At 38.0% G+C, this 13859-nt stretch overlaps 1 long non-coding RNA gene across 1 annotated transcript in view; it reads left to right on the top strand.

Annotated features, from left to right (window-relative positions):
• Positions 1-13859, top strand: part of LOC119617021 — a 41472-nt gene that overhangs the window by 22662 nt on the left and 4951 nt on the right. The gene's annotated exons all lie outside the window — the stretch shown is intronic.

The raw sequence follows: 13859 nt of genomic DNA, 5'->3' as shown, positions 1-13859 counted from the left end.
TTTCTTTTTTCCCTCAACTGCACTATGTGAAAAATGTATAGATATGACTTTAGGTAAATTATTTGGACTTGCAAACTCCCATTTGCTGTGAGCCATACATGAAAACATGCTTGTAGCTTCAATCATTAATCAAGGCATTTTGGGGGGCACACATCTTGCTGAACAAATGTGCCATATTGGTACGTCTTCAGTCTTAATGCACTGCCAACAGGATTTACAAGATACACCAAAAGTTATCATGGATAGAACCCAGAATGCAGGACTTGGATAAAAACCTGCACACTTTTTAGTAATGCACATATTAATTAAAATCTCAACATTTTTTTTTTGAAGAAATGCATACTACCCACTTCTTTTTATGCCAGAGTTGTTTTAAACTGAGACTGTCTCATCTTGGAAAATGATAAGGTGCATAAAATACTGCAAGATTTTTCATGGACTGTATTTGTGCTCAGAGTATGTGCTAAGGATGGGCCCCAGCTGCTACCACACCAAATTCAAGCTCAATATCTGTAATATTGGCTGAGTTATAGTCATTTTTGTGTTTGCTAAGGTCAGACTTCAAAAACTTTGCTCAATGATTACTTTCTGAGAATTTCATTAAAATTTGTTCAGTGGTTCTGAAGATATTTTTCTAACAGACAGACAAACGAACACATAGACACAGGCAGTTAGATGATCTCTTGCCTTTAATGGCATCGGGTGATAAAAAGTGCAGTTTCATTGAATACAGCAGTAGCTGGTGGTATGATACATAATTATAAAACCAGACACTACAGTCCCCAACTCATCTGGACACCTGAGGAGTATTATAGAACCAGACAAAGACACCACACTCATTTGGATGGACCCCACTGTCCCACAGATATAATCATCCCTGGAAGAAGTTCGACTAGTCTGCTTCCCATTTTTGAACCTCAACGAATCCTATCTTTATCCTCTAAACGCACACAAATGCTTGAGCACTGTGACCTCGAGAGAAGGTTATTCTCTGTGTCAACTCAATGGAAATTTTTAGAACCACAGAAGCAACATTGTTCGCTTGAATCATGGAACAAAACTATAAAATATCAAGTAATTTGTAGCTGAGTAATTACAATTGATGTAAGGTCTAGTTGTCTTCATAATCTAGATTAGTATGGGATTAAGATTTGATTTTAATTTACCTATGGATGATCTTATTTTCAAAAAACATACTAAAAATTGCAGTGAACCCAGTGTAGCTTCCGTGGCAGCAAAGTATACTCCTTTTTTGCACTGATGTGAGTAAAAACAACCATTATGTACAACTTAAATTGCTCTGAAGTTTCCTTTTCCATTCTGTGAACTGCTAAAAGGAAAACGTGTTTGTAGGATGTAGTAGTCATTCGTATGTGCTTGTTTCAAAAGAAGCCTTGGCCGGAGCTATGTGTTTCCAGTGTGGGTTCTGAAGATCAAAATGGAAACATATTGAGACATTTGTACAGATCCAGCTCTCTTTTACTTGTGTACATTCTTCATCAGCAGTGAGCGCTGCTGAATCAGAGGGAAGTTACATAACAAAGTTGCGAAACTGAAAATTTCAGGTCAACAAAATGCTCCTTGTTTTCTGATGTATGATGGCTTTGCTTCCAGTTCACAAAGAAAAAGAAAAATGTTCAAGTCTTTCAGCTGTAAGACACTTGAATGATATTGATATAATGATATAATTCTGGTCTGGAAAAGGCAAGCCGCCAGTTTGGCTCAGTGTGTGGGAATGGTAGGAATGACAGTATCACCACTTGCAATCTAATCCAACTTCTAATCATGAGGTAAGACGACCAAATTGACCAGAAACTGTGTGAGCTCCAACATGGGACTCCAAGAGGACATATTCTGCTTGCCTCTGACTAAAATCAAACCATACACCAAAAATGATTTTGACATTTGACAGAAAACACACCCCATCCCTTAATTTGTCATCAAAATCAGCAATACATTTAACATGAAAACAAAAGAAAATCAAAAGATGAGTACAACCAAGTCCTTCATGACAAACCTGGGTAATTTCTGTGAAAATCTTGTCCCCATTATTCCTATGCTTTTAATCTTTCTAGAGTTGTGATTTTTGAGATTGCATTCGTTTTTGTGTTGGTCTCTCTCTTCCAGTCTGATTCCATTTTACATATTTCAGCAATTTCCAGGAGGGATTGTCTGACATAAATGGTCTACAACTCCCAAACCTGCTCTTGTTGGCAGTCTATTCACGTGGCACCACTTGTGCCAGCAGCAAGCAAAGCTTTCATTTATCAAGGTGGAACATGCTGAATGGAAAATACTGATTCATCCTCAGCCCATCATGCTGACAACTGAAGTGAAATATCAACTGAAATAATACTTGAAGTAAGGGCAGGAATGTTGATATGATAATAATTTTGGATTCAGACTTTCAAGTGCAGTAACGTCAGAAATTCCAGTCTACTGTCAGTTAGGGCCATTACCAGGTTAAAAGGTTCTCTAATATAAAACCTTTTGTACTTTTGTTCATGGGATCAGACTTCAAAGGTGAGGGACAGAATACTTTTCAGTGGTGTGTGGTCAAATGGTGGGCGTCATGTCTTTCAGGAGTTCAACTGAAAGAAGCTTTTCTGACCATCTCCTTTTAGAATGAACAAAAACAATTTACTTTGTGTCTGGACAATTAGAAGAACCAACAAAGGCTGTGACTCTTAGATATTAGTTGGAGTCTCAAAATTGTGATAAAATAAGCACATTTTCTGTTGCAGTCACACTGAATTATGAGTGATTGCGACGAGCCAGCCATGTTTTGAATGGCCAGTTATTAGTCAGGGGATATACAAGATCATACACATCTCATTGTATAAACTATTTGCGATCATATGTTAGACCTAAAGGCCAAATCCCATTTTACCCCTTCCCTCTACTCCCTACCCATACATTTTGAGTGTTTGCAAAGGATGATCAGGGTTTTCCAATCCTTTCTGTAGAGGGCAAAATGGTATGGCTCGTCCATACTGCCATATGACGAGGGAGCACCAGTTTAATGTATATGTTCTATTTTGTTGGGTTGCGGTTATTTATCTTGCACAAACAATATAAAAAATAAGCAATGTTTTTATGTTAAAAATATTTTATTGTTAGAGTGGGTAAATTGGTAAAAGGATGTTAGAGATGCAGCTGCCAGGAAAAAGACAAAGAGGAAGGCAATAGAAGAGATATACTAATGCAGTTAGAGAAGACGTGGACATAGTTGGAGTGAGGACAAAGGACGCAGAAGACAGACTTAGATGGAGGAGGATGACTTGCTGTGGCGACCTCTGAAAAGGGAACAGCCAAAATAAAAAAGAAGAAGTTGAATTTCTTTACATTAAAAGAATCAGAAACAACTGATGACATATTAGCCACTTCACAGAGAAAAAAATAACTTCTGGGCCACTACTCTTTGTGACATTGAATTATGGGCCAAAGGGTAGAGACAGGTATAAAGATAGGACTAGGAATAGGTAGTTAAATTCCTCTTTAGTGTGACTTCACTAATTTCCTTTTACATCAAAATTTGGATAAATATGTATATATTCTAAATGCATGTTTACCCACAAAATAAAATACTTTTTTTTCCTTTACAAGAAACAGCATAGTAACATTCCTTGTGCTGGTCAATATATGAAATCATTATATATGAATTTCTTTTTGGAGGTTTTGTCAGTATGTCCTACAGGGAGGGAACCCTTGAGTCAACCCAGAACTCTTGACACTTAGAAAGCCTCAGTGTAAGATGATAAAAATATTTTTGAGGAATCTATATTAGAACTGTGCTTGCTCTTCCATTCCCAAGCATAACTCACTCAGCAAAAATCACTGTGTCTATATACTGTAGGGGCCTTGGGACCAAATGTTGATTACACTCTTTCCCACAAAATGGGAACTCAAGATGATTTGGAGAGTTAGAGGGTGTTTTGTCCAGTGGGAAAACACTTTCCAAAATATGCCTCTTGTTATGCTACACTGCCCGTTGTAAAACACTTTACCGTACAGACAAACTGATAAAAATCTGTGATGTGATAAATCCTAAAACTATTCACAGATGTTCCTTCAGGAACTGATTTAAGCTAAATGTTTATGACTGTGCATGAGTCTGGACTAATTTAATGGTCTTTGCTTATCAATTTATTCTATGTATGGGATCTATCAAGCAAAACCATGTGCAGACATGACGTGAGAAAGAACACAATTGTGTTTGTGGTGCAAATTTTGTCCGGGTAAATGCTTTCAGCCATGACCCTTGAGGCAAGCATGACAAAAATCACTCAAACTGCCTGATCCTGTTCCCCTGAAAAATTAGGGACAAGTGTATCCCTTGGCATCCCTACTGGCCAGGAAACAATCATACAAACATTTGAAATAAAATAAAAGTTCATGGTCTGTTATAAAAAAAAACAAACAACAGATTTGATAACATATTTCTGTTGTTTTCCAAATTGTTTTTGGAAGCCATCTTTGTTGGTGTTTTGATTTGAAAGACAGAATCTACAAAATATATCAGCTATTAGGGAAAAATATGTAAACACTTTCAAATTACAGTTGCTCAGATTGAGAAATATAAAACACATGCACGAGAGTGAGTTTGCCAGTTTATTATAGTCTTTAAAAAATAAAAAACAAAAATGACTTGGTCTACAGATTTCCTTAATGAAAGCTCATGCCTCTGCTGTGCTACACACGCAATTAAACAGAAATATATGTGTGTTTATAGCTACAAGTACACATGTAGTATGTTTATTTGAACCTCCTAGAATACAACAGTCAGCACTACCTCAGCATTACTGAAGAGTTCAGCAAGTAGCGCAGATTGCATTTTAGGCTCTGCCAGTAAAATCTCCAGGGCTTTGCAGCAACTCATTGGCCCAGTGCTTCAAAACACTTCCCAAATCCTGGAGATCACTCTGAGAGGGAACATCTGTGGACTGGGGCAGGCTGCAGCTGAGAACAAACTGTGTGCAAAGCAAGGCTGTGGTTATGTGTTAAAATAATAAGCAAGTGGGTTATGATTTATGTCAAATAATGTTTCAATTCTGTATAATATGTGTGAATTCAATTGTACTTCTATTGCTGTATTACTGCCTGAGTGCAGTTGTATCTTAGGGACTTCTTTGGCTTTTAGACCATTAGAGTAAAGGCATTTTGATATGTGAGGACAGTTTAAACTCCACCTTCTGTTGGAGACTGTTTCATGTTGTCTCGTATTTTCGCCGCAGGTGAATCAGGCCTGATCAAAAAATGTGTGTTATAAATGACTTTGAACAAAGTTGCTGAGTGATCTGTTAGTACTCAAAGTATGTGTTGAGAGTCCCAACTATTACCACATCCAATTTTAGCTTAATACACTGTATGTAAAATTGACTGAGTTATTGTATAACCATCTTGATTAGCTGTGGCAGCTATTTTGAACTGAGTTAGCTTTAAAAGTCAACCAGTTGAAGAGGTACATCAAATGGTCAATTCCTGAAAGTTTCACTGAAATCCAACTGGCGGTTCATAAAATATTTTGTTAATAAACAAACAAGGTTGGCTTCAAATTGACAAAATTTTAAGGAAAGATCCTGTGCAGTCTATTAGAGCTTAATATATGTGTTGGGAATCAGCCTCAGCTACTACCACAGCAAGGTTTAGGTCAATATTTGTAAAACTGAATGAGCTATAGCTATTTTTGTGTTTTTTTCATTTCATACTGTATGGAAGCCATTTTGGATCAGGTTGACTTCAAAGGTTAGTCAGTTGTAGATGTTTGTCCAATGATCACTTTCCATAAGTTTTATTAAAATCAGTCCAGTGGGTCATGATATATTTTGGCAACAGACACACACATGACACGCACTGACAGGCATAGGCAAAAACATTATTGCCTGCCTTCTGGCGGTAGGCAGTAATAAGCCCCTTTCCTTATTGCTAGATTTCTTTCAGTTCAATCAAGTGTTGTATTTTTGTTAAGATTTATCATCAGCCTAATATAATTACCAGTCATTACATGCTGGACCTCACTGATAAAAAACTTTTTCACTCTTTGAGACTGTTGCCTGAGTGTTAAAACTGAGTAGCTAGGGGGAGCTAGTTTTATGCTAGGGCTAGAGTAAGGGTTTGCATCAAACACTTATACAGAAAGCTTCAGGTGAAGATGACAGGAGGGAGGTGAGACTGAGGACTGTAATACAACAAGCAATGTTCAAGTTATTGTTTGTTGCAGTACACATTGCCCAAACTATCAGTACCTTAAGCAGATGGCAGGTTTTTGGCATGCATAATAGCAGGAAATAAACAAGGTCTCTGTGAGTGAAACATAAAGACTTGTATGAAAACACACTTTGTACTTAGAGCGCAAGTCCGCGCCATATTGTACACAGAAATCCATTTGCTCAAATTAAACACATGCTGACACACTGTTGATTCATTGCGCATACACACTTCCCACACAAGTATCACTTGTAGCCAAGAATAACTGTGACTGACAGCTTAAGCAGATTCAACCTATCTGTTCCCATCAGGTGTGCTGACTTCAGTCCAAAACTTCACTGTAAACAGAAAAGGGGCGTATATTTAAACTGGTCTCAACCCAGTGGCCAAGGAAAGCAGGACTTTGTACCCACCTCAACAAACAGCTCAATTAAAAGGACTTACCATTTCTTGGTTGAAGTTACTGTGGAAATATTTGGGCAATAGCTGCTATCAACATGAATTACCACTGACATGTTTGTACATTTAAAGAAGGAAGGAAAGAATGCTAAACTTGGTGAAACCAAAGCAAAACAAATAGGGCAGGAATGGGGAAACGCAAAGAAAGACACAGGGAAGATGAAAGCATGGTGCAAATTTTACGAGTGTTGCGTGAATGTTAATAGTGAGTGTTCTTGGTTGGGAAATGTGTTGAAGGCTCGCCACACTCTTGTTTGCGGTTTTCTCTAGGCCGAGTAGATCCAGCCTAACCTATTTCTTTTTCATAAACAAAGCCTCGATTTTCCTGTTCACATGAGGAAAAAATTGGGGGGGGGAGAGGGATGGGAAGAATGAGCGGAGGTAACCCTAGCCACCGAGGTGGCCTTTTGGTTGGGCCCAAATCCTACTATTCCCCCTCCTAAATCTCTCAGGCTCTCTCGCTTTCACAGACAAGCAAGCATAGCACAAGGCATTCTGCATGGCTGTTGGTTGGTGGGGTGGGATCCGGACAATGCTATGGCCTCTCCCTCTTTTTGACCACACTTAGTTATGCGCCTGTGGGTTGTCTAGTTAAGAAAATAAAGCAGCACTTTGGCTCTGTTCAGGCTTATGTAGTATATGAAGCATATGTCCTCCAAGACAGGAAGGCAAAATTCAAATGGAGGAATTTAGCTGAGCTCCTAAATTCCTCTTCACAGCATGGATCACTTTTAGTCCAAAAAGTAATTATCTCCCTTACAAATTGTTTGCTATGCTAAATTGCACAGGATAGGGTTTGACTGTGACTGTCAGACAGGAACATTTGTCTGTGTCTGTCTCTGGTATGCACTTTCATTCTGCTCTCTTCATCACTGAGTCTTGCCTTTTTCCTCTTCATTCAATCTTTGTCTTTCTCAATTTCTGTCTCTCTCTGGGGGACACTATGCAGGCAGTCTGCTGCAAAGCTGTGGATGGAATATATTTAGGGCTCAGATTTATAAATGTCTCCCAAATAACATTCAGCATCTGTGTAAATATCACACACATGCTGTTGTGGTGATATCTTCAGATTGCATGACGATATTCCCTGTCTGGCCACAAACTTCACACTGTAATTAACAGTGTTACTGTGTGCATGTTTAGATTTAAATTGTGGCAGATTTTATTTAGCTACAGCTTAGAGCTTTTGCAAAACAGTAAAAGTTTTAGGTTAATTTATAATGTAATATAGTTCACCGACATCTGATGACGACCTTTTTAATCCAGTTGATATAATTTCTATGTCCCTTGCTCATTACACAGCCAAAGTTGTTTGGAGGTTAGCTGCACAAAGGTTTGAACCCTGACCACCTGATTTTCCTGTACCAAAGGTGTGTGATATAACCACTGATAAGATAAGTTACTATGGGACTTCCAAATCCAGACTAACAAACAAATCCTGGTTAACTAACTGGTTATAAAACTGCAGAAGAAGTCAATCCCAAGTAACTGTAGCATCAAGACGAAAGAACTTGAAAAGCTCAGGAAATAACAAGGGCTTAAAGAGAAAATAGAGAAGTTGTGGAAAGTCAAGGACTCAATAGTGCCAGTGGTCACTGAAGCGTTCAGGGCTGTGACCCCAGATTGAAAGAGTGGCTCCAACAGATCCCAGGAACAATTTCAGAGATCTTTGTCCAGAAGAGTGCAGTCTTTGGAACAGCTAAGATACTGCACATAACCCTGTTCAAGAGCTAACAAGAATATGGGACAAAAGAAACCAAGACTGGATCAAAGTGAGCACAGGACACTAAAGTAGTAAATGGTAATGATCTGATATAGGCTATTAAAAGTTGTGCTCTGGGAGATGTAATTGTTTTTTTAAGTACAGTCTCTTGCAGTAGACATGTCATGGCTGCATGTACGCTTTCCTATCTGTAAAATTTCCAAATAGCCAACTTCATCATTTCATTGAAGGGAAAAGTTCTGCGGTTTCCCCTCTTTCAGTCATCATATATGGTTTACTGACTGTTTGCATCAATCAAAAGTGGGAGTGGGAGCGTTACTCGATGACCTGAGAGATTTGCAGGATGTCTGTTTCTGACAAGTTTAAAAAAAAAGCTCAAACTCCAGGAACTGTGTAACAGAACATTCTTTTGTCGGTTTTGAAATTGTGATTTTTTTTTTAAAACAGTGATATACCTTGAAACTAGAAAGTGGCTCATACCTAGAAGAGAGGGTAAATGCAAACTGCATGGTAAATGCTTAACTTCAGGCTTACTGAAACTGAAGTGCGAGCCAAAAGTAGATCTCATTTTCATGGTTTTTCATGACTGTTAAAAAATATTCAGTGCATTAAATTAATATGTTTAAAACAACATACTGCCGAAATCCAAGGCATGTGCAGTCCTTGTTGCCTCTGCCTTACACTCAATCCAAGTGTGACTAAAAATTTCACAATTTCTTAACCGATCTCTCTCTCTGGATTTAACCTTATAAATATAATTATTCCCTGACTTCAATCACAAAAGCAGTCTCAAAAGTCAAACATGCTCATTCCTAATGGGCTTTGGCAGCTCAAAGCTACAACAGAGAGCTCTCCAGTTACCACAGCTGCACTGTGCACGGTTCAATTTGGGAAACCAATTTGGAGAGAGATCCAACGTAGGAATGATATCCAGTGAAATCGACATGAACTAGACTCCTTCAGCCAGTGCACGCTGACAGTGATGAAAAAGAAAAACAAAAAGCTGGAGGGAAAGAGTGGAATCGCAGAGGAAATTAATATCTTACAGTAACACATGGTGTGAAAGAAAGAAATGTCTCACTCACTGACCTTCTTGTGTTTTTCATTCCTATCCTCTCTACCCTTCCTGTCAGCCGTCCCTCTCCACCCCGCACCAGCACTCAATGCTGATTGAAATATGCAAGTGTATTAGTCTGGGAAATAGGATCAAGAGGTTTTAGGAAATAAAATGTGCTTGGGTTGGGCATACACTGCTTCGACACTGCAGCCCAAACACACTTTCCAGCAATAGATTTACGTTGTTAAGTTAAAGTAGGATTATAGCTCTGAAGTTATGAGAACACAAAGACGAAATGATGCAGAGGTGAATGCAGAGTAAAGCTGGAACATGTGAAAATGAATTAAAAAACAAATGTCTTTTTTTCAGGAATGACAAAATATTTTTTTATAATTTACCAGCTCAAAAGCCCTGTTTAGCTCACTAAAGCTTTAGTTGGAAGTAAAAACAACATAAAAAACTTTTCTATTACTATAACATGGCTTTAATAAGGTTTCTTCATTCCTGTTCCTAGAATGAAATAGGTGGAAATTGTATGAGTCATGCTAGCTATGACTTCTAATCAAATTTACAAAACTTGATGGAGAGAGAACAAAAACATGCTTGGAACTTACATAAATGAGAGACAAAAAGGGAGAATGGGCAAATGGAACAAAACAAAACAATATGTTGAAATTGAGATTTTGCACAATTCATGTAGATTCTGAACATTTAGTTCATATTTTTAGATGTTGAGACTGAGATATCTGGAATAGAGCAGCCTGTCATGTTTAAATATGAGAATCATTTGGTTCAACTGTTGGCTGTGTCATGGCAACTTAAATATACAATCAAATCCACTAGGGTGGGGGGTTTGTCTTAGTTGGTTTAAATTGCAATTCATGACATATTTTTCACTTAAACTTTAATGATATAAAATTAGGGTAACTGTAATCTGCAAATAAAAAAACGAGATGACCACAGTCGGGTTTGTTCATGGCAATGCAAAGCAAAAGCCATAGCACCATATTTTAATATAAGCTGCTCATTTTATAAAAAACACACTTTTTACTTTTATATAGTTTTACATCAGTTAAATAGAGTTGATTCATATATTGCCTTTATACTTACGGATTGCCATAATTGTTCCAAAACTAAAGAGTAATCATATTATTTCAATTGATTTAATGTTCATTGTATTACAACTTGTATTTTGTTCGGAAAAAAAGGTTTGCTGATTTTCCACTTAAGGCAGCTTATTTGGGTTTTGCTGTGTGTGGGTGTGGGTGTGTGTGTGTGTGGGGGGGGGGGGTGTATGTGTCTCTACGGTGAGGCTACCGGTGAAAACCTCTGAAATCCACTGTTACAGAGATCTGTACCTAAACACATTGAAGTCTAATCCTACTCTAACTTCTAAATCTAATCAGTATTTCAGTGTCTCTTACCATATTTATCAAGACCATATTCAGGCATGTTTAGTCTCATGTTATCTCTTTTTTCATAACTGTTAAATCCCAGTTAATGAGGATCCTGAAAAGTATCAAATCTACTTTATAGTCTCACCTCAAACATGGCTTAGGCCAAATGAATGAGGTGATGTTGGTTCTTTTCTTCTTCTGTGAAACAGATTGTTTGCCTTGACCAGTCTAAGGCAATGGTTATATTTCATCACTATCTTAACATTTATTGAGGAGGGATCTGTGAAATCAGAATCACATCATAGCTCAATGGTAGAATGGTCATAATCCATTGGGGGAAACCTTGCCATGTGTCAATATGCACTTGGACATGACCATGAATTCCCAAGTTTTGTCCAATATTCTTATTATTATGACAAAAGAAAAGAAATTTACTGTGTGGATGAAAAATCTCTGCAAAGTGTTTTGTAGAACAGAGAAAGTTAAGAAAGCAACATGTGATCTTTTAGAAAGGTTAAGATAAAAGCTGTTTGTCATTGAAGCTGTAGTTTGCATAGTTGTTGCCTCTAGGTTGCACTTTCTCCTGGTGTCGGCATGAGTTTCTTTTTGGGGCTCTACCATGCCACAATTCAAAACCAATTCAGGTTAGCTTTACCGGTGATTTCATTTGCCATTTGTGCTGTGAGCATGGTGTTAGTCATGACGTTAGCCATGTGATGGGACACTGGAGACCTATTCTGACTGAACCCTAGCTCCCGCCCAGTGTCAGCTGGCATTCAGCACTCACTTCCTTTTCCTTCAATTATTTAATTTGTCATCTGCAGCTAGCATAGCAGTCCACCTGTGGAATCACGAAACATTTGCGTCAAAACATAGAAAAGACCTTGGCACTGTCCTTCCAAAAATGTAGTTGTGCCCTTTGGGGTTTTGAAAGCTGATTGATACAAGTTGCTTATTCAGTGCATTGTGTGACAACGGTGGCTGTAGGGTGGCTTTGGGTGCACCCTGGTGGGCCCCTTCAAAAGCTGAATCAGTGTTCTGGACAAGGTAAAAAAACTTGTTTGTGTTCATGTAAAGGTTGCAAATAAATTCTGGTAGTATAGTCAGCTAAGAAAGAATGACAAATCATAAATTGCTGAAATCAGTAGTTCAATAACTCACTCTAATTGGCTGTAAGTAAAGTTTCTAGGCACCTTTATGTTAATATATGGACAGTATTTGCTTATAGGCCAATATTTAGTGAAACAAATACATTTTCAGCCGCTACGCTGGTGAGCTGTGTGATGTGATGTGCTTCTGAAAACATCACACCACCAACATTTTAAGCACTTCATAAGTGCCCAAATTGTGGATCCAGTTTTCCAAGGCTGTTACTCTCACTTCTATTTTTAGCAACCTTTTTATATATAATGGGGCTCTCAAGTCAATTAAAAGGTGCAAAGAAGTATTTATGTATGACTCATTTTTCATGGAAACCTCCACTATGCCTGTCATTCCTTCCTTTGCTGTGTCCACGCCTTGAAAAACTCTGACCGCTGACGACAGTGATTTTGTTATTTTAGCTGTAAGCAACCATCAGTTTTTAACCTGTTTTTATTTTGCAACTGTTAATCGTATAACATTTGTGAAAGCAGTTAAACTGAACATCCTTTTTATGTCTTCTTTCTATTGATTATGTAACTGATTTAAGCCTAGCTTAGCCTAAGCAACAAATAGGAATTAGCCCCTACCTTCTTAGCAGTCTATGTTTTCTGATTATTCTGTTTGCCTGCTATTGTCTAAGTCATTTTTAGGTTCACTATCATTCTCAGAACTTACTGACTTTAAATCATCTGGGAATGACAATTCAGAAGTACAAAAGCCAGTGGTTGTCTCAAGTTTTAAAATTCAAACCATGTATAAAGAATAGTTTAACAGAATGTTATAATGAGTTGTACATAACGTATATGTAGCATATGATGGTGCTGAGAGGCATCCCTGGGGTCACAAAGAGCTTATTGATGTGGGTGGTAAGAAGGCCCTGAGGTGACTGAAATCTAAAGATGAGAAAACGTTATTGTAAAATTACACTTTTATATTGGTCTCCTTATTTCTTCTGAACACATTCATACACACACACACACCACCCCCCATGTTTTTGTTGTCTGGCTTTAGCCATACTTTCCACTGACATCTTTCACTGGTACTTCAGACAGCACTGGAAAACCAAACAAAGCCTGACACAGCACTCCTTTACCTTGCTCAGTGATGTCATGGGATTTTACCCACCTTTCTCTCTGTGACTTGTCACAAGTCGGTGAGCCATGGGCAGGCAAGGGTGTATGTACACATCAGTGATGCTTTTTAAAAGTCTAAGTAGTGACGGAAAGTGTTTTTTTTTAATAAGTCCCCTCCCTCCTTGTGCTGTAAATGCCTACCAGGTCGTGCTGCACTGAAGGTTAAGGTGAATAGGGGTTTATGTCTCTGAACAATCCTCTCTTTGAGATCTCATTGCCAGTTTCATCAAAGCAGATCAAGCATTCAAGAAAGGTGTTACCTTCAGGCTGACTGGTTCCTGTGGTCTCAGGTGTTAGAGGAAATTTGTTGTTATTCTAGCACTTCCAAGGTTTTTCCAAATTCTTCTAACTTTTTAAATGGTAGATATATTGACTGATCTTTGTCATGTAAAGTTGTATCTCACATTTGTGGATATAAAGCCAAGTTTGTTCCTCAGAAATGTTTTTTTTTACAAGTGTTGTTGTGCCTGAGTTTGCTATGTTTGAACCCTTGAACAGTGTAAGTATTAAATTCTGATGACACAAGTTCACACTCTTAAGCGTTAACAAGAAAATGCCAGTAAAAAAAGTGCTGAATTTCATCTAGGATTTTGTGGAAATGTTAGTAGACATCACAAGCCTACAGTAAACTGATAAGTGATCACTAGATCAGGTTTAAACAAACTAACTGAATCAGACAAGAGGCATATTGATACCAGGTATAAACAGGGTCATCTGCTATAAAAGTTAGTTGATGACCC

The sequence above is a fragment of the Kryptolebias marmoratus genome, linkage group LG5 (genome assembly GCF_001649575.2).
Source record: "Kryptolebias marmoratus isolate JLee-2015 linkage group LG5, ASM164957v2, whole genome shotgun sequence".
Lineage (NCBI taxonomy): Eukaryota > Metazoa > Chordata > Actinopteri > Cyprinodontiformes > Rivulidae > Kryptolebias > Kryptolebias marmoratus.
The sequence above is the reverse complement of the archived record's forward strand: the minus strand, read 5'-3'. Positions and strand labels throughout refer to the sequence as shown.